A 21,869-nucleotide genomic window follows, 5' to 3' on the forward strand; every position below is an offset into this window, starting at 1 on the left:
CGTAAAGCCCACAAGTATGTCTGGGAAAAAGTAATCACCAGAATTAACTAAACGCCGTGTACTGACTCAGCAAGACACAGTGTACAGCAAACAAGCTTAAACTGATTCAAACAATACTCAAGAGGCAAAACCACGAAGACATAGGGGCAAAGGATGAATCTGGAGAAAAATGATGGGAACTCAAAAAAAATCAGTGAGAGGAGTTGCAAAAAGTAAAAATTACAACCATACATCAAAGAGTCGTACCTCTGTCTTTAATCCCCAGTGAGTCTTCATAAGTCACATACAATCCAAAACACATAGCTTCACCAAAATCAATAATGACACAAGTAAAATATCACGTTTAGTCAAAGTCTCTATATCCTCCTCACCAAAACATTCAGAATAAATTCATAGTTCCGACAAAAAAAAAGAATAAAATTCATAGCTTACTAAAACTGGGACCATCCTCAACAATACTCTCATCTACACTTACCACCCTCAAAACACATTCAATAACGACTGGTGAAAAAAGCAACATTTAATCAAAATCTTTACATCTTCACCAAAAGATTTAGAATAAAATTTTTAACTTACTAAAACTGAGATAGTACGCTGATCTGCACACACACCCTCAAAATCCTTTACACCTTGAATCTAACAATTCTCAGCATAAAAAATGTATGTTGATGTTTAAATGAGATAATAATCCACAACATGATACTCATAAATCATCTATGAGGAGAATAGGTTACTACCGTAATCATCCTCTTGCTTCATCTCTCCTGTTTACACATATAATAACCTATAAAACATGTGATCGAATGTAACACCACCAATAATATGACTGAATAGAAGAGAATCAAGTTATTTCTACCACAAGTTGAACAGTGGGAAGTGAAATGAGGACTTACCTCCACTTTTCTATGTCAAAAGAGTAATGTGTTGTTATATCGTCACCATAGTGTATTCTGCACCAAAGAACATGCTCTCACCGGATTCACTTGTCATTAGTAACAGCCTACAACGTCTAACAAGAGTTTTTATAGCTTCACATATCCCATAAGAATAAACACAGGAAAAAAGAACCATTAGCTTACCAAATTAGAGAGATTCCTTAATAAAATATCTATTTCCTTAACCACAAAATTAACCTTGCTTGAATCACGTCTTAAAAGAATTTAGAGATTTGATACTAATCATACCCGTCACGTATCACCCAATTCTTCTGTTTCTCATACAAAAAGACCTGACATCCACCAAATACACAAAAACCACCAAACCCATAAATTCATTACACTTTATTTCTGAATCCTATAATAAACCAGTACCAAGTATAACTGTATAACAGAAAACGAAATATTGACGGGTTAAATCAGAGACAAGCACCATACATCTTCCACATCTTAGCTAGAAAGTTGAACTAAACGTGATTTTAAATATTACACAAACGGAGAATAAGTTACTAATGCCTCCATCCTCTTGTCTCTTCTATTTCTCTTGTATTGCAGACACAAATATACGATCAAAATCAACCAATTAACTGATTGATATGACAACAGTAACAAGTCAGCAGATACCCCCCACCATGTCACTATTAGGCTAAATTAATGAATTTGAACAACAGCCTGCTCCTAGAAGAGCAGGATAATGAATTTTGACATACCTATGAAAGTCATTTTTCATCACCTTGGAGTACTTACACATTTATTTCCCTCTAGAGCAAGCTCTGATCAGACTCACTTATGTCATTAATGATATCCTCTAACATCTAATCAGAGTTGCTATATCATAAGCAACTTAACCTCATTATTAACTATTTACCTAAATAGATCCCCATCTGCGCATTTTTCCTCCTAAGCAACTTAACCTCATAATTCATAATATATATTAAAGATAGTTGTATATGTAATAATGTTAGAAAGAATTGAGAAATTTCATGATAATTTTACCCGTATGATATAAACTCTTTCACTTGTTTTTCACATTGAAAAGTACTTGAGAATCCTGATTGCAGAATGCCAAATATTGAATGAGTTTATTTTAAATTAAAAAAAAAAATGCACGGAGAAAATGTGACGAGATAATTCAAAACAAATTACTTGAGAAGAGGATACTTTACCTAACTCATTATTTAATTCTTAACTTTAGGGATATCTTTCAAAATATACTGTCAAGCGCAAATATAAAGAGTCTGACTGTAACATTAAACATTGCTATTTAATTTTTATTTTCTTTACTACTTCAAAATGGAACTGGACAACATGCAACACAGAAACAAGATGTTAAGAAATACTTTTAAATCCGCTAGAAGTAGAATGAAAATCTCAAGCAAACCACTCCCCTGGTAGTCGATGCAATTACAAGGATAAATCAACTGCATCTTGGAAGTTCTATCTTTGAGAACCCATGTAAAAATTTCTGAGAAAGAAAGGAGGTTTGGAGACGGAAATAATCTAAACAGAGCATTAATTTAAGTAAGAGAACATAAGACCGTCCTCGAGCAAAAACCGTAAGTTAGGCTGACCACTGGGGCAAGCCTCGAGATCAGGGGATTTCTGGATTCACCAATCAATAGCAAAAGCATATATAAATTGCTGTTCTAAAATATGTAAGTTGTGAACATTGTGCAAAATGTACATAAAGGACGTGAGATGGTAAACAAAGTCAGCTATGTAATTGAACAGAGATTTTTCATTGCAAACATGTTTACACAGAAACTGTTATAAGTTCATAGTCATTGCAGCATATAAGCCATTTATGCATATTACATGGTGAAGCACTAAAGCCCACTAAGCAAACTCATGAAAACTAATTGCCAGGGATAAGTAATCACCATAGGGAACCAGATTTAGCCAGACGAAAGTCGTTTGATGGGACCGTTATCTTACAGCGGTTCTGCAATTTATCATCACCCCACTTAAGCATACAAACCAAAACACATGCATTCATCATATTCTAAAACTTCACCAAAAAAATTGAGAACAATACCAAACCAGAGACGATCATACCTGATCCTCAAAATCCTCCGCAACACAAATTCCGAATCACTACACCATCTGTAATCTTGACTAATACACAAAAAGAGAAAATTGGTAGCCTTAATTAACCCACCACAAATCGTCCATATCTCAACTACAAAGTCTAGCAATCTGTCATGTCTCAAATATAAGAGATTAGGTAGGTATGTCATATCTCAAATACACAGATGGAGAGAATAGGTATACGATACTTGTCCTCGTGTCTTGTCTCGTTCCATCTTATATGCAGATAAATAATTATCAGAACCGTAGTAAACAATATGTGATCAAAATCAGAAATCAACACGATAACGAATTGATACGATAAAGTAATAACTACTAAAAACAAAACCAGATATTAACGCACAAGTCCCCTTCATTAGTCGCTTCTCGAACCTACAATCTTCAACACATACCAAAAAACTACCAATAGCAAAACATCAACCAAAAACTACTGGAAAGTTATTCGGAATAAGTCGAAAATAGGGATCTCGGGATAAGTCTACCATAAGATCTCCAAGGAGTCGTAAAACATTTATCATCATCTACGTGTATGTGTTATTTATACATCTAGCTTTCCCCAAAACAAGCGATCATCGTCGTATTCACTTAATAATCAATAACATCCGACAACATCTAATTAGAAAATACATAGATACATATTCACCAGAATCCATAAGAAAATTTAACGGGAAAAAAATCATTGACCTATAATTAACCTCCTTACTCCTTAGATACAACATCCTTTCGCAAATTTAAGGGAGATAGAAAGATGATCGACAGAGAGAATCGAATTAACCTTCTTAATTAGATTCAACATCCTTCTGCAAATAGAAGGGAGAGATGATCGAGAGAGAGAATCGAATTAACCTCCTTTATTAGATACAATATCTTTCTGCAAATATAAGGGAGAGAGATGATCGACAGAGCAGGGAGAGAGATGATCGAGAGAGGGAGAGAGATGAGAGGATGAACGTACCTTGTGAAAAAGAAATAGCAAAGATCGTAAAGATGAAGGTAAAAAAACTGTTAACTTACCGAACTAGAAAGAATTCTCAGAAGCACATCTATTTCTTCAAAAAAAAATAAACCTTTCAAAATAAGAAACAGACAACATGCAACACAGAAATAGCAAGTCTGGAAGTAAACTACAAAATCAAAATACACCACATAACTCCCCTCACAATTAGAGAGAGAGAGAGAGACCCTCACAGTTAGAGAGGGAGGGAGACCAAAAAAGAACAATATTATAGTAGGTTCAGTCCAACAATTTAATAAAAAAAATTTATTTGTTGGTTAATTAAAAAGTTCATATTATTACTTCTTATAGTATTGTTGGATGTGTAAGTAGTTAATAGAAATGTATAGTTTAATCTTGCATACAATGGTCAATTAACGCAAAGTTAGATTTCTGTAAAGCAAACATATTAAAACAAACAAGAAATAGAACCATAAAGATACAACAATGAAATTTTAAATCAGCAAACAATAACAAAATGTTGTGATCATGCAGCAATTATAATCAGCCAAGACTCATTTGCTAAACTGAGGTAAAAGCAAACCACCTCCCTGGTAGAAAATGCAACTGAATCAATACATCAACGTCCTCTCAGAGTTCTGTCTGAAGAAACCGCATAACAAATTCTGAGAAAGAAAGTGGTCGTGGACAGACAGGTATAAAATCTAAAAAGAGACTTGATTTAAGGAAAGATAATCTATGAAGACCATTAAGCACAAGCCATAAAATTTTGCCACACCTCTAACATATGCCTCAAGATCAGGCGATTTTCAGAATCAACAGTTCCAATTAGCAAAATAATCTTAAAATCGTTGCTCCAAGAACGATGGGCCTTCTCTGAGTTGTGAAAACATTAAGGAGCTCGCAGAATTGTTTACACAGCATTTGCTACAAGTACATAATTGCATATAATCAAAATATGCATATTACATGGTAAATCCCACAAAGTAGGTTCAGGTTGACTAGTTACCAAAAGTTAGTAATAACCATACCCCCACCAGCTTTAGCCAGACAAAAGATGCTACCATGGTCATTAGAGCTGACAGAAAGTTACATATTTGTACAAAAACATGTTTAAACAGACAAAAAACAGAACCATGAGAAAGGGTATTATAAAAAGCGCGAAAAAAGATAAACGGATTCAAAAAATAAATGACTAACAAATGTTCAAATACATCAAAGAGTCTGGACTAATCTTTATCATCGTCAACCCAGTTAAGTATTACATCTTGCATAGCGAAAATACATGCATTCTTTGTATTCATTGAAGTCATGTGTAGAACGCAACTTTTAAACAGTGCATATGTCTTCACCAAACAATTGAGAATAAAAATCAAACCAGAGACCATCCTCAGTAGTTCTCCCATTGCACGTACAGAGCAAAGCTTTAATATCATTCATGCCACAAGTTTTGAATCACTCATGCAAACTGTTGTATTAGGTAATACAGGAAAGAGATAAATTACAGGAGTTAATTGCACTTTCCAACCCACACATTTCATTTAAAATCAAAACAGTATACCTACTTTGCAAAATACAGTTTGCAACCCTTAACTTTCAATATCAACTACAACATACATCCCTTGCGGTTATAAAATTGAAATTGAGATGTTAATATTAATAACTAAAATTTTAAATTAATTAAAATATTTATTTTAATGCATATTTTACATGAAAAAAATTATAGCTATTTTCTATTAGTAATACTCTAAATTAATCATAATGCAAAATACTTAAAATATATATAATCATAAAGTTTCTAAATATATCTATATTTTAAAATTTTAAAAAATCATATTAAGTAATAAAATAATTGACATTAATTTATTTTTATAATTTGAAATTCTAAATTTTAGTTTAATTTAAAAAATTAAAATTATTATTTAAATATTTTGCTGAATTTCAATTTACCCTCCACAATATAAATATTTATAACAAAATAATTAAAAAGATGCATATTGTATTTAATGTCTAAATTTAGGGGTTGCAAACTGTATTTTTGAAAGTAAGTATATATAATTTTTTTATTCAATGAAAGTTAGGGGTTGCAAACTGCAATTAACTCAAATTACAGAAATAACCTACTGTGGAACGTCCAATTTTCAAGTATAAAGTCTCACGGGTTATATTTTTCCCAAAATACACAATATTGAGAATACGTTATCACCACCATACTCATCCACTTATCTTGCTTTTAATGTGGATAATGATCTAAAACCTACCTGATTTTTTCTGGAACAGATTGACACGACAACACCAACAACTACCTACTCAAAACAAACCAAATATGACGACACACGACCTTAATAGTCATTCTCCTGTCATTTCTTCCTCTTGTAATACATACATAATGATATAAAACGTACGATTTAACTATAGTAACTAATACCTGCCCAGAACAAAATCAAATATTACCTCACGGTCCTCCTCATCAGTCACTTCCGGACAAAATTACAAGAGGAACCTAGAATCCTCATCAACATCACAAAAAAACATTACATCTACTGAAAACTAGCAGAAGGTCAACATCAGGCACGACAGTGAAGATCAAAACAGGTCTACCATAGCAACGACGTAGTTATGCACTGAATTTAGTCAATACCTAGAAAGAATTCTCTGAAACACATCAATATCTTCAACGGAAAAGTTAACTCTTTCAAATTAAAACTCTACATGCAACACAGAAATTAGATATCAGGAAACAGCTGTTCAGAAAATAGTAAAATACAAATTCAAAGTGAAAAACTCCCCTAACAAAATGATGTATCGACTATCACCTCTCAAAGTTTCATATTAAAAGTTCCCAAGTAGAAAATCCTGAGAAAGGAAGAGAAGGGAGGAAGGACGGGGGAAAGAGAGTTTCTGGAAATTGTTTTGAGAACGAAAAGAAGAGATAGATATAAAAAGAGAGACAGACAGACAGAGAGAGAGAGAGAGATATTGTAGTAAATTATCAACTAGTTTGATTAATAATATTCATTGGTTTGGTTATGAATAACTGTTAATTATGTTCTAAAATGTATATTCAAGTATAACAACATTTCATAATTTAGTTTAGCATTAAAAAAATGTATATTCAAGTAAAACAGCATTTCATAATTTAGTTTAGCATTACAAAATAATGTATGATTTAATCTTGCATACCATTGTTGGAAAAGCTGAAACAAAGTTAGCTTTCTGCACATCAAACATGTTAAAAAAGACAAGAAACAGAACCACAAAGAAGAAAGTGTATATTTATAATGTAACAAAAAGATCACAAAACAGATAATCAATAAAGCAACAACTAATAAAAGATTGAGATCACTCTACCTTACGCTTCAAGAGAGTCGTGCATTTGTCTTTATCGTCTCAACCCAGTACATACATCTTGCATGCAAGTCAAACCATCCATTCATCATATTCAATTATACCAAAGTAAAACACTAACTTCTATAAAAAGTTTCTAAATCTTCACCAAGAATTAGGTCAAACCAGAGACCATCCTCGATAGTATGCCCGTCGCATGTACATATCAAACCCTCAAATCCCCTTTACAGCTGAACAAATTCTTAATTATACCCACCAACTGGAGTTACAGGAAACATTAATATCCCAAGATAATCTACCATTAAATGTCTACACTCGGCAACAAAAATCTAACAAGCTGCAACTACGAATAACAAATATAGAGAATAGGTCCATAATAGGTATGTTACTACCGCGCTGTTGTCCTGTCTCGTAGTATGCAGCTAATAATCTAATATGTACATTGCCAAAATCAGCAAACACCACGATTAACTGATCGATACAGCATTAGTAATGTATACCTACCGCATTAGTACTGTATACGTAGCCATAACGAGAACATACATTACAGCACAAGTCATTTTGTTAGTGTCACGTCCGAAAAAATTATGAGAGGAACCTAGAATCTTCACGACTTCACCAACACCAAAAAATAGCAGTCTATCAACCGAAAAATATGAAAAATCTATTATCAGGCACTACAATGAAGACAAAAAATAAATTTTTCCACAACCATCTCAAAGAGGTCCTGAGAAGGCTTTATCATCACTTTGGTGTGTTTATACCTCTAGCTCACGTCCGCAGATACTTCCGACTTTCTGAGTTATGCCACCAAGAGCATCCTACAACGTCCAGTTAGAGTTTCTGTATCCACACCGAAATGCATATGAAAAGATAACGGAGAACAGAACAGTCAACTTACTGAACTAAAACAGATTTTTCAGAAGCGCATTTGTTTCTCCAGTGAGCAAAATACCCTGATATGACCGAATGATGAACCGACCTCTTGAAGTTCCATATTGTAAGTTCTAATGTAAAAATCCTGAGAAAGTGGGATAGGAGGAAAAGAGGGAGGGAGTGAAGAGAGGCTAAAAGAGCATTTTATATTGTATTTAGTCGAACAATTTAAGGGAGAGTCCATATCACCATTAAGCACAAGACAAGAGGCTAAAAGAGCATTATTATAGTGTATTTAGTCAAATAGTTTAAGGAAGAGTCTATCATCACCATTAAGCACAAGCCATAAGATTGTCTGACCTCCGGCATCAGGAAGGATCTCAAGCTCAGGTAAATTCTGAAGTTATTACTAACAAAAATATATTTAAATCTTAGGGGAAAGGACACCTTGAGAACTTGTATAATTTTATAGCGAATGCATGCACTGTCACGAAATAATAGAACAAATGTTACAGATATAAGCGTAAAGCCCACAAGCATGTCCAGCTAAAGTAGTCGCCAAAATTAACTAATCATCGTACCAATTCAGAAAGACACAGTGCAATGAATCAATCACCTCGTGCCCCACTTGTTTTCCATGATCGATACTGCTAAAACAAAGCTAGACTTCTGTAAAGCAGACAAGCTTAAACAGATTCAGCCAATATTCAAGAAACAAAAACAAAAAGATATAGGGGCATAGAATGAATTTGGGGAAAGATGAAGGGGAACTCAAAAAGAAAAAAAGTAATTAGTTGGAAAAGCTAAAATTTAGAACCATGCATCAACAGGGTCGCACCTTTGTCTTTGATCCCCAGTCAGTTGTACGTCACATACAATCCAAACACATTGTTTCATCAAATTATTGACACAAGTAGATGTTATATTTAGTCAAAGACTCTATATCATCACCAAAACATTCAGAATAAAATTTATAGCTTACTAAACCTGGGACCATCCTCAACACTCATCTGAAGTTACCACCCGCAGAACACATAGTTTCTTCGAATTCATGACAGGTAAAACCTACATTTAATCAAAATCTCTACATCTTCACCAAAACATTTGAGATAAAAATCATAACTTACTAAACCTGAGACCATCCTTGACAGTACGCTGATCTGTACACACCACCCTAAAAATCCTTTACACCTTGATTTAACAATTCTCAGCACAAAAAAATAATATGTTCCGATGTTTAAATGAGAGATAATAATACACAACATTATACTCATAAATCATCTATGAGGAGAATAGGCTCTCATCTCTCTCTTGTCTACACAGATACCAGTAACCTATAAGACATATTACTGAAATCAAACACCACCGAAAAGATTACAGGGACTGAACTCATTTGTGGCCTGGATTACAGGGACCACACAGAAAAGAATATGGACAGAATATATAGTGGACACCGAAAATACAAACAGAAGAGAATCAACTTATTACCAACTCAGAGTTAATTGGTGTGAAGTGAAATGAGGACTGAACTCCCCCCTCCCATGTCAAAAGAGTACTGCCCAAGCGTAGTTTTCACCAAAGCACATGTTTCACCAGATTCACTTGTCAATCCTACAACATCTAAGCAGAGTTTCTACAGCTTCACCTGATCCTCTAAGACAACACACCGTAGAAAAAGAACCGTTACCTTACTGAAGTAGAAAAATTCCTTGATAGCACGTCTGTTTCCTCAACCACAAAATTAACCTTGCTTATACCACACGTTTTAATAAGAATTTAAAGATTAGGAAATAATTTGTACCCGTCATGTACCACACAATTCTTTTGTTTCTCACATACAACATACCTGACATCCAAAAAATGCACAAAAACCACCAAACTCATAAATTCATTACACTTGATTTTTGAATCATTTACTTAATCGGCACCAAGTATAACAAAGAAATGAAATCTTGACTGGGTTAAATCAGAAACAATCACCATAATTCATTCACATCTTAACTAGAAAGACTAACCGAAATTTTAAATATTATACAGAAGGAGAATATGTTATTACCACCTTCATCAATTGTCGCTATTTCTCTTGAAATACACAAAAATATATGAACAAATTCACCCTATAAACTAATAGACATGACAACAATAAGAAGTTAGTAGATGTCCTCCTCCATGTCACTATTAGGCTAAATCTGCTAATCTGCTAAAAAATATGAATTTGAACAGCCAACTCTCAGAAGAGCAGGATAATAAAGTTGAAAATAAGAATGGAAAGTCATTTATCATCACCTTGGTGTATTATACATTTACTTCGTGCCAGAGCGTGCTCTGATCAGATTCACTTACGTTATTGATGACATCCTACAACATCTAGTCAGAGTTACTATATCTTCACCAGACCTCACATGAAATGTAATGAAGAAAAATTCAATGAACTATTTACCTAAATAAATCCCGAGCAGCGTACTTCTTCCTCAAAAAAACCTGACCTCACAATTCATAATATATATATTAAAGATAGCTGTATATATAACATGTTGGAAATAATTGGGGAATTTCATGATAATTGTACCCGAACGAGATAACCTCTATCACTTTTTTTCACATTAAAAAAATTACTTGAGAATCCTAATTGCGGAATGACAAATGATGAATGAGATTATTTTTTGATAAAGATAAAATGTAAGACAAGAAAATAAATCAAACAAATTACTTGAGAAGAGGATTCTTTACTTAAGTCGTTATTTGAAAATATACAGGCAGCCACTTGAGATCTCATTCAAAGAAATATAGTGCGAGTATGAAACTAAACATTGCGATTTGGTTTCATTTTTCTTTACCAACATAAATACTTCAAAACAAAATTGGGCAACACACAACACAAAAACAAGATGTTAAGAAATAGTTTTAAATCAGCTAGAAGTAAAATGAGAAACAGAAGCAAACCACTACCCTGGTATTCGATGCAATTAAAAGGACAAATCAACCGCCTCTTGATGTTCTATCTTTGAGAACCTGGGTAACGAATTCTGAGAAAATAAAGAGGGTTTAGAGACGCAAACAATCTAAATGGAGCATAAATTTAGGGAAGAGGATCTAAGATCATCTTAGAGCACAAACCATGAGTTTAGGCTGACCATTCGGGCAAGCCTCGAGGTCATGGAATCTCTGGATTCATCAATCAATAGCAAAAGCATACATAAAATGTACAAAAAGGACACAGTAAACAAAGTCATCTATGTAACAGAACAGAGATTTTTCATTGCAAACATGTTTACATAGCAACTGTTACAAGTTCATAGCAGAGCATATATAAGCCTTTTATGCATATTACATGGTGAAGCACTGAAGCCCACGAAGCAAACTCATGAAAACTACTCGTCAGGGATAAGTAATCACCGTAAGAAACCAGATTTAGCCTGACAAAGGTTGTGTGATGGGACCGTTATCTTACATCTGCAACTTTATCATCACCCCAATTAAATCAAACATCTTGCATACAAACCAAAACACATGCATTCATCATATTCTAAATCTTTACAAAAAATTGAGAACAATATCAAACCAGAGACCATCCTCACCAGTTCGCTCATTGCATCTACTTAACTGATCCTCACAATCCTTTGCACCACAAATTCCGAACCAATACACCATCTGATCCTCCAAATACACCAACTATAATTTTGACTAATACACGAAAAGAGGAATGTTAATAACCTAAGATACCCCCCATAATTGTCCATATCTAAACTACAAAATCTAACAAGCTGTCATATCTCAAATACACACACACACACACACAGAGGGAGGGAGAGAGAGAGAGAGAGAGAGAGAGAGAGAGGGAGAGAGAGGGAGAGAGAGAGAGAGAGTAAGTACGTCATCTCAAATACACAGATGGAGGATAGGTATGATATACGGTACTAGTCCACGTGTCTTGTCTCGTTCAATACACAGATAGAGGATAGGTATGATATACGGTACTAGTCCACGTGTATTGTCTCTTCCATCTTATATGCAGATAAATAATGATGAAAACCGTAGCAAACCATAGGTAATCAAAATCAGCAATCAACACGATAAACGAACTGATACGATAATAGTGATGACTACCTACTCAAAACAAATCCAGTCCCCTTCATTAGTCGCGGAAAATTCTCGAGAGAGAAACCTACAATCTTCATCAACACAAACCAAAAAACTAACAGTAGCAAAGCATCAATTGGAAACTAGTGGAAAGGTTTTCGGAATAAGTCTACCATATGTATCTCAAAATAAGTCTACCATAAGGATCTTCAAAGAGTCCTGAATTGTCTTCATCATCCCTTTGTGTATATAATACATCTAGCTTTCCCCAAAACAAGCAAACATCAACATCATCGTATTCACTTAAGTAATCAATAACATCCTACAACATCTAATCAGAGCATACATTAGATATATATTCACCAAAATCTATAAGAAAACAAACCAGAGACCATCTTCAATAGTTCTCCCATTGCATGTACAAAGCAAACCTCTAAGATCCTTCAAGCCACAATTTCTAAACCACTGATGGAAACTGTTGTATTAACTAATTTAAGAAACAGAAAATTTAGTGAGATAACCTACAGTAGAACATCCATTTTTCAAGTACAAAGTCTAACGAGCTGTAGTTTTTTAATAATAAACAGATTGAGGGAGTGTCGCTTCCGCAGTGCAGATCGCTAGAATACGTATATCCCTACCATACTCATCTTCCTGTCTCGTCTCAATCATTTTTATTACTTAGATAATGATCTAAAACGTACCTACATTTTCTGCAAACTGATCGACAATGACAACAGTAACAAATACCTACTTGAAACAAACGAAATATGCACACAAGACATTATTAGTCATTCTCCTGACTTTCTCTTGTAATACAAACATAATGATCTAAACCGTGTGTGATCATAATCAGCAAACAAATAAACTGAGTGATTCGACTATAATAACGAACACCTACCCAGAACAATATCAAATATTGCCACACATGCCATCATCAGTCACTTTTGGACAAAATTATGAGGTACCTAGAAACTTCATCGGCATCACAATAAAAAACAAAAGATCAATTAGAACGAGCAGAAACTCAACATCAGGCATGACAATGAAGATCAAAATATATCTAACAACCATCTCGATGTAGCTATAGTTAATTTTATCATTACCTAGTGTATTTATGTGTTAATTTTATCATTACCTAGTGTATTTATGCCTCAAAATTTTCTATTACTTCACCAGATTGCATAAGGAAAAAGAGAAAAGAAACTTTAACTTAATAAACATTTTTAGCACATCTATATCTTATCATGAGAGAGAGAGAGAGGGAGAGAGAGAGAGAGAGAGGGAAGGAAGGAGAGAGAGAGAGAGGGGAGAGAGAGAGAGAGGGGGAGGGAGGGAGGGAGGGAGAGGGTTATTATAGTAAAAAATTCCACTAAATTAATTAAACATATTCGTCAGTTAGTAAATGTAAGTATTAATTATATTCTTTTAGAATTATTGTATATTCAATTAATTTAAACAATAATATATAATTTAAATTTAGCATAAATAAATAATAATGTATAATTTGCATACCATTGTCAGAAAAGCTGAAACAAAGTTTACTTTCTGTACAGCAAACTTGTTTAAATAAACAGGAAAAATAACCACAAAGAAGAAAGCATATATCATGTACACGAAAAAGAAAAAAAAATCAATAGAATCAATAAAGCAAAGATTAATAAAAGATTGAGACTACTCCACCGTTACGCTTCAAAAGAGTCATGTCTTTGTCTTTATCATTGTCACCCCAGTAGTGTCATACACCTTGCATGCAAGTCAAACCATGCATACACCATATTCAATTATGACAAAGTAAACCACCATAACTTTTATACAGAGTTTCTAAATCTTAACCAAACAATTAGGAATAAAATCAAACCAGAGACCACTCATAGTATGCCCGTCGCATGTACATATCAAACCCTTAAATCCCTTTACAGCTGAAAAAATTCTGAACCATACCCACCAACTGTAAAATTGAATAACAACCCACCATTAAAAGTCATTCTCAACTAAAAAATCTAACTAGCTGTAGTTTCGAATAAGACATATAGAGGTAAGTAATAAGTATGTTACTACCGTGTAGTTTCCCTGTCACCTATTACGCAGCTAATAATCTAGTATGTATGTGGCCAAAACCAGCAAAGAACACGACAAACTGATCAATACAGCATTAGTAATGTATACCTTCCCAAAACGAGAACAAATATAACAGCACAAGTCTTTTTCATTGTTGTCGCCTCAAAAAATCATGAGGAACCTAAAATCTTCAAGGCTTCACCAACACCAAAAAATAGCAAAGCATCAACGGGAACTAGCGGAAAGATAGGCACTATAATGAGATCAAAATAAATCTACCATAACCATCTCAAAGAAGTCCTAAGAAGGCTTTATCATCACTTCAGTGTATTAACACCTCTGGGCAAAGCAAGACTCTTGTCCGACTCACTAAGCTATGCCACTAAAAGCATCCTACAAAGTCTAATTACAGTTTCTGTATCTTCACCACAATGAATATGAAAAGATAACAGAGGAACAGAACCATCAACTTACTGAACTAAAACAGACTTTTAGAAGCACATTTGTTTCTTCAAAGAGGAACCCCTAACAGGTCCAGAATGATGTACCGACCTCTCGAAGTTCCATATTAAAAGTTCCCAAGTAAAAAAACCTGAGAACTTGGGATGGGAGGGAGGGGGGGGGAGAGAGAGAGAGAGAGAGAAAGGGAGGGAGGGAGGGAGGGAGAGAGAGAGCAGGAGAGAGCACTGTCACAAAAAAAAACATATTTAAATCTGACCATTAAGCACAAGCCGTGAAATAAGCTAACCTCTGGCAGCCAGATCTCAAGCTCAGGTAAATTTCTGGAATAATTAGTAACAAAAACATATTTAAATCTTCAAGGTGAAGACACGCCTTGTAAACTTGTATAATTATACAGCAAATGCAAGCACTGTCACGAAGTCATAAAACAAATGTTACAAATATAGAATCACATATGGTCATCTAAGCAGAGCATATTAACAGCGTAAAGCCCCCAAGTATGCCTGGAAAAAGTAGTCACCAGAATCAACTAATCACAGTGTACTGACTCAGCAAGACACAGTATAATGGGACAATCACCTTCCGCACCACTTGTTTCCCATGATCGATAATGCTAAAACAAAGCTAGATTTATGTACAACAAACAAGCTTAAAGAGATTCAAACAATACTCAAGAAACAAAACCACAAAGGAACAGGGGCATAGAATGAATCTGGAGAAAAATGAAAAAAAACTGGGAGGAGTTGCAAAATTTTAAAAATTACAACCATACATCAAAGATTCATACCTCTGTCTTTAATCCCCAATAAGTCACAAGTCACGTACAATCCAAAACATATAGTTTCATCAAATTCAATAATGACACAACTAAAATATTACGTTTAGTCTTAAGTCTCTATATCCTTCTCTCCAAACATTCAGAATAAAATTCATAGCTTACTAAACCTGGGACCGTCCTCAACAGTACACTCATCTACACTTACCACCCTCAAAACACACAGTTTCGTCGGATCCAATAATGACAGGAGAAAAGCAACATGTAATCAAAATCTTCACATCTTCACCATAACATTTAGAATAAAGTTTGTAATTTACTAAACCTGAGATAGAAAGCTGACCTGCACACACCACCCTCAAAATCCTTTACACCTTGATTCTAACAATTCTCAGCACAAAAAATATATGTATCGATGTTTAAATGAGAGATATTAATCCACAACACCATACTCATTATTAATCATCTATTAGGATAATAGATCGCTACCGTAATCATTCTCTTGTCTCATCTCTCTTGTTTAGACAGAAAATAACTTATAAGACATGTGATTGAAATCAAACACCAACAATAATATGATCGAATCACTCCATCAAACCAAATCAAACATTTCCTACCTGTCCTCATTTCTGGCCTGGATTACAGGGGATCATATAGAAAGAATAACTAGTGGACATCGAAAATACAAATAGAAGAGAATCAACTTTATTACCAACACACAGTTGAATGGTGGGAAGTGAAATGAGGACTGAACTCCACCTTCCATGTCAAAGGAGTAATGCAATTGTTTTATCGTCACCCTGGCATAGTTTATACCAAAGCACATGCTTTCACCAGATTCACGTCATTAGTAACATCCTACAACATTTAAGCACAGTTTCTATAGCTTCACCAGATCCTCTAAGAAAACACACTGTAGAAAAGGAATCGTTATCTTACTGAAGCAGAAAAATTCCTTGATAGCAGCACATCTATTTCCTCAAACACAAAATTTAATCTTGCTTATATCACACGTTTTAGAAAGAATTTAAAGAACAGAAAATAATTGTACCCGTCATGTACCACCCAATTCTATTGTTTCTCACATACAACAAACCTGACATCCACAAAATGCACAAAACCCACCAAACCCAGAAATTCATTAGACTTGACTTTGAATCATTTACTAAATGGTACCAAGTATAACCGAGAAATGAAATCTTGAGAGGTTAAATCAGAAACAATAACCATACTTCGTCCACATCTTAACTAAAAAGTTAAACTAACCGTGGATTTAAATGTTGCACATAAGGAGAATATGTAATTACCGCCTTCATCCTTTTGTCACCTATTTCCCTTGAATTCACAAAAATATATAAACAAATTCACCCACTAAATTGATTGACATGACAACAGTAACACGTCAGTAGATGCCCTCCATGTCACTATTAGGCTAAATCTATGAATTTGAACAACAGCCAACTCTCAGAAGAGCAGGATAATGAAGTTTGACATAATGGAAAGCCATGAGTCATCACCTCAGTATATTTATACATCTACTTCATGCCACATCATTCTCTGATCAGATTCACTTATTTCATTGATAACATCCTACAGCATATAATCAGAGTCACTACATATTCACCAGACCTCACAAAAAATATAATGAAGAAAAATTCTATTAACTATTTACCTTAATTAATTTAGGATCCCCAGCAGCACATTTTTTCCTCAAAAAAACTTTACCTCACAATTCATAATATACATAGAAGATAGCTGTATATATAACATCTCATGTAAATAATTGACAAATTTCATGATAATTGTACCCGCACAGTATAACCTCTTTCACTTGTTTTTCACATTAAATACTTCGAGAATCCTGATTGCAGAATGACAAATATTGAATGAGATCATTTTTTAATAAAGATGAAATGTAATTTACCTCACAAATGATATTATCATATTATACATTAAAGATAGTTGTATATATAACATGTTGGAAATAATTGAGAAATTTCATAATAATTGTACCCGTACGGTATAACCTCATTAATTTGCTTTTCACATTAAAAAAAAGTACTTGAGAATCCTGATTGCAGAATGACAAATACTGACTGAAATTATTTTTTTAATAAAGATAAAATGTAAGGAAAAAATGCAAAAAGAAAACAATTCAAACAAATTACTTGAGAAGAGGATTCTTTACTACATTCGTTATTTGAAAATATATAGTCCACCACTTGAGATCTCATTCAAAGAAATATAGTCTGAGTATAACATTAAACATTATAGATTTATTTTTCTTTACCAACATAAATACTTCAAAGAATAATGTGTAACAGGCAACACAAAAACAAGATGTTAAGAAATAGTTTTAAAACAGCTGGAAGTAAAATGAGAAACGGAAGCAAACCACACTCCTGGTAGTCGATGCAATTTTAAAAGGACAAATCAACCACCTCCTGATGTTCTATCTTTGAGAACTGGGTAACAAATTCTGAGAAAGGGGGTTTGGACACAGAAATAACTGAACAGGGCATTAATTCAGAGAAGAGAATCTAAGACAATCCTTAAGCACAAATCATAAGTTTAGGCTGACCATTGGGGCAAACGTCGAGATCAGGGGATTTCTCAACCAGCTGACCTTACTTGGATTCATCAATCAATAGCAAAAGCATAGAAAAATTGCTGTTCTGAAATATGCAAGTAGTGATATTCGTGCAAAAATGTAAAAAAAGGACAGATAATGGTAAACACAGTCATCTATGTAATGGAACAGGCATTTTCATTGCAAACATGTTTACACAGCAACTGTTACAAGTTCATAGCAGCATATAAGCCATTTATGCATATTACATACATGGTGATACACCAAAGCCCACGAAGCAAACTCATGAAAACTAATTGCCAGGGTTAAGTAATCACCGTAAGGAACCCGGTTTAGCTGAGACAAAAGTTTTGTGATGGGACCGTTATCTTACATCCGCACTTTATTAACACCCCAATTAAGTCAAACATCTTGCATACAAACCAAAACACATGCATTCATCATATTCTAAATCTTCACCAAAATATTGAGAACAATATCAAACCAGAGACAATCCTCACACTTCGCCCATGGCATCTACATACCTGATCCTCAAAATCCTTCGCACCACAAATTCCGAACCACTACAACTGCAATCTTGACTAATGCACGAAAAGAGAAACATTAAAAGCCGATATTAACCCACGCCACAAATCAACCATACCTCAACCACAAAGTCTAACAAGCTGTCATATCTCAAATACGCAGATAGAGAATTAGTCAGTCATATCTCAAATACACGGATAGAGAATAGGTGTCATAGTGGCATCCACGTGTCTTGTCTCGTTCAAACTTATATGCAGATAAATAATGATCTAATCCATAGTAAACCATAGGTGATCAAAATCAGCAATCGACACGATATACGAATTGATACGATAACAGTAATGAATATTTACTCAAAACAAAACCAGTTATTACCGCTTCATTGGTCGCTCGAACGAGAGAAACCTACAATCTTCATCAACACACAAACCAAAAAACTACCAATAGCAAAGCATCAATTGATAACTAGTGGAAAGTTATTCGGAGAAAGTCTACCGTAGGGATCTCGAAATAAGTCTACCATAAGGATCTCCAAGGAGTCCTGAATTATCGTCTTCTTCATCATCATCATCATAATCATGTGTATATAAATACATCTAGCTTTCCCCAAAACAAGCGATCATCAACAGCATCATCATCGTATTCACTTAAGTAATCAATAATATCCTACAACATCTAATTAGAGCATACAGAGATATATATTCACCAGAATCCATAAGAATATTTAACGAGGAAAAAGTCATTGACCTAGAATTAACCTCCTTAATTAGATATAACATCCTTCCTCAAATGTAAGGGGAATATAAGGAATAGAGATGATCGAGAGAGATAGATAGAGGAGAGAAATAATCGAGATAGAGAGGGAGAGAGATGATCGAGAGAGAGGATGAACGTACCTTGTGAAAAAGAAAAAGCTAAGATCGGAAAGATGAAAGTAAGGTGTGTGGTGGGTGTGTGTATATATAGGGGTACAAGGTCGGTTGGATACGCACAAATCACGCGGGATATATTAGGCGGTCAGCTGTAAACGCGTTATAATATTCCGTTGCGGACATGGTTTGGGATTTGCTTCGTCAAAGTCAAACCAATTGGTTGATCAAAATTTTGACTAATAAAGAGCCGTAATTTTATTTTATTTTTTTCTATTTTTACAATTTCAGGATATAATAAATATAATATAGATTTTAGGGTATCTATTATTTATATATATAATAGAGCAAGTGGGGGTTTCAATGAGATAATTTAATCAAGTAAAATGATTGTTATACACCCTAAAATGTAAAAAGACATTTTAACCCCGTCCTATTTATTTCGTATTAATACAGCCATTATTATAAGATATTTAATTCTCTACACATTAATAACTAATTTTGATTAAAACATTCTTAATAGTTAATTAATCTATTAACTAATATATATATATAATACAACAACAAGCGAGTTTGTTGAGTAAATTAATTTATATGACTATTATACCCCTACTTAATATCTATATAATATTTATTTTACATTTATTCTCACAATTAATTTTTCTTAGTTGACTATTAATACTTAGATAATATTTGTTGCTCATAATTAATATATATTAATTGACGCATCATTAATATGCTTCACCATTGTGTACTTTATATATACATTAACGTAAATGTAAAATTTAATTAACTAAATAATCATTTGTTAAAATTTATTAATTTTACATGATTAGTTTACACATATACATATTCATATATACATAGATATACACATACATACACACACATGTATATGTACTTATTCGAATCAGTCTAGCATTTTAAAAGCGAATACTCCAATTGAATACTCGATTGGGCTACTAATTTTTACTCATCAATCACATTTTTGACACAAAAAATAATCTAATCGCAATTATAATATAAACACATAAAATAATCTAAAAAAAATTAATAAATTATACATATTTTCATGTTCGTTCATAATTTAATGATATTTATTTCCCATTTATTCTTTCAACTAATGCACCATTAATATTTATATTTTTAAATATCACTAAAATATATATCAAAAACTACTTATTTTGATTTAGATTTATGTTTGAGTAATAAGTCCATATATACATATATTTTGTCAATGATATTATTCATAATAATATATCATCCAATATTTATACGTGAGAAACATATCAAACATAAAACTAATTCAAATTAAGTATTTTTTGATATTTAAGTGAAATTTAAAATTCTAAATATTAACATTTATAATTCACGTATTCATATTATAAATTTGATAATTAATAAGATATGAGTTAGATGTCAACTGAAAAAACTACGTATCGAGCATACATATGTGCATTGAACTATTTATGCATCTAATTAGATAAATTATATATACTATTGTCACTTTAACTATTATATTTTTATGGTACAAATAAATTCGAATTTAGACAAAGATTAAGGAACTTTCATATATATATATATATATATATATATATATATGTGTGTGTGTAAGTGTGTGTGTGTGTGTAAGTACAATTCAAACTTGTATTGATACTAAGTGTTGTATCACTAATCAATCGCATTTTGAACACATCAAATACATAAAATATTTTTAATCACATTTTTAACATACAAACAAATTGAATTATTATGAACAAATCAAAATTTTATACATATTTAGAGAATGTTCGTGCATCACACTGGCTATAGATTGTGTTATGTATAAGTAATCGACCTCCAAGATATCTTGTTATTATTCTCTTTAATCGTCCAAAGTGAGTTATATACCATTCTATTTCTCACGTGTTATTTTCTTTGAAATGTATGGTAGAAAATGAATACAGACACACATACATTCATTAAACATATGATCGTGTTGGTTTATATTGATGTATAGTTGCGACCTTACACGTCACAACCTGAAAGAATGACAGCGACTGAAGCAGGTAATCTTAGTACTGTTTTTGTATCAAATGAAACCAGAAGAAGCCTAACATATTCAGAACTATGTATTTGTTAATATTGAATGAGAGATGTGAAAAATTATTGAGGTCAAGAATAAATATTCAAATAATAATCAAAAATAAAATTATAAATGTACAAACTACTATATTTTGCAGTATTCTCAAATAAGCACAAACACTTTTACAGTAACCCACATGTATCACCTTTAGCAGTGGACAACAAGAAATACCACAAATAT

General features: G+C 33.2%; 1 long non-coding RNA gene across 6 annotated transcripts; it reads right to left on the reverse strand.

Moving 5' to 3' along the window:
* Window positions 1–2,004: 2,004 nt before the first annotated feature.
* Window positions 2,005–19,695, reverse strand: LOC141708732 (uncharacterized). Of its 6 annotated transcripts, none has more exons than XR_012569656.1 (5): window positions 15,092–19,694; window positions 4,757–14,942; window positions 2,991–4,643; window positions 2,816–2,877; window positions 2,005–2,537 (listed from the first exon to the last, which is right to left on the reverse strand). It is a non-coding gene; the product is annotated as an uncharacterized LOC141708732 (long non-coding RNA). The 6 variants fall into 6 exon arrangements; XR_012569658.1 differs by lacking the exon at window positions 2,005–2,537 and having other exon boundaries at window positions 2,632–2,877; window positions 2,991–3,045; window positions 3,799–4,643; XR_012569657.1 differs by lacking the exon at window positions 2,005–2,537 and having other exon boundaries at window positions 2,632–2,877; window positions 2,991–3,050; window positions 3,799–4,643.
* Window positions 19,696–21,869: the final 2,174 nt, after the last annotated feature.

This window comes from Apium graveolens, chromosome 2 (assembly GCF_009905375.1).
Source record: "Apium graveolens cultivar Ventura chromosome 2, ASM990537v1, whole genome shotgun sequence".
NCBI classification, from domain to species: Eukaryota; Viridiplantae; Streptophyta; class Magnoliopsida; order Apiales; family Apiaceae; genus Apium; species Apium graveolens.